This window comes from Pisolithus orientalis, assembly GCF_024613125.1.
Source record: "Pisolithus orientalis strain OTSU chromosome Unknown F5J12scaffold_55, whole genome shotgun sequence".
Taxonomy (NCBI): Eukaryota; Fungi; Basidiomycota; class Agaricomycetes; order Boletales; family Pisolithaceae; genus Pisolithus; species Pisolithus orientalis.
In genome coordinates this window covers 47,487-48,578 of record NW_026260836.1, presented here as the reverse complement: position 1 = coordinate 48,578, position 1,092 = coordinate 47,487, and the positions used below count along the sequence as shown (strand labels likewise).

Below are 1,092 nucleotides of genomic sequence, written 5' to 3'. Positions count from 1 at the left end.
GACCTACTTGTGCCTCAGTAAGACCTTTACTGGAGGCAACAATGTGTAAGCCCTACCAATTAAGGCAGAATGGCCCCTGAGCCATCTAAGACCTTTGCAGGAGGCAGCATGCTGTAAGACCTACCACTTAAGGCAGTTGCCACTTTAGGCAGTGATTTCCCACGCTGGCGCCTTGTTGCTGTGCACTGGATTAGGGGAGGCTGTTGCAAGTGTAGTACTCCAGCACTCAGCAACGCTAGTCCCTACTAGCACTTGGTGGTTTAAACCACACCAAGTAAGCCATGGTACCTTGACCAAATAGCTCAGTGGTTGGAGCACCCGGTCGAAACCTGGGAGGTCCAGGGTTCAATCCCCTGTCTGGTCGCATTTATTGCAACACAGTGGCCTCAGTTTGTGCATATCTTAACAAATAATAGTCTCTTACACTGGGCACAAGGCCTTAAGACTGGGTGATTATATCAAATGGCTCAGAGGTCGAAGGATCAGGAGCATAAGTGATGGAATAGTCCAGAGTGCCCTTCAGATAGCGCATCAGGTGTTTTACAGCTTTCCAGTGGGCCCAGCCTGGGTTAGAGTTGAATCTGGCCAGAACTCCGACAGTATAGGCTATATCTGGTCGAGTTGTGGTGGCCAAGTACATCAGAGCACCCACAGCAGACAGATAGGGCACCTGGCACATTTGTTCGATGTCCTGAGGGTTCTGAGGTGATTGCTGGCGAGATAGGCGAAGATTGGGTTCCATAGGTGTGGAAATGGGCCTACAGTCTGCCATTCCAAATCTGGTCAAGACATCCAGGCAGTATTGTCGCTGGGAGATGGATATGGTGCGATTGGGGCGGTCTCTGTCGATTTTGATGCCCAGGAGTTGAGTTGTAGGGCCCAGATCGCGAATTTTGAAGTGCTGGCTCAGTTCTGAGACAAAGGAGTCGATGGCAGTCTCAGATTTCGAAGCTAGAGTCATATCATCCACAAACACAGGCAGGATGATGGTTACTCCATCCTTGGAGTAGATATAGATGCTAGCATCAGAATAGGTCTGTCTGAAGCCAAGGGACTCGAGTACAGAGCGCATCTTCTTGTTCCAGCGATTTC

The 1,092-nt window shown here is 50.0% G+C and overlaps 1 non-coding gene across 1 annotated transcript; it reads left to right on the top strand.

The window, feature by feature from the left end:
- Positions 1-291: 291 nt before the first annotated feature.
- Positions 292-364, top strand: F5J12DRAFT_t193. Its single transcript has one exon. It is a non-coding gene; the product is annotated as a tRNA-Phe (tRNA).
- The last annotated feature ends 728 nt before the right edge of the window (positions 365-1,092 follow it).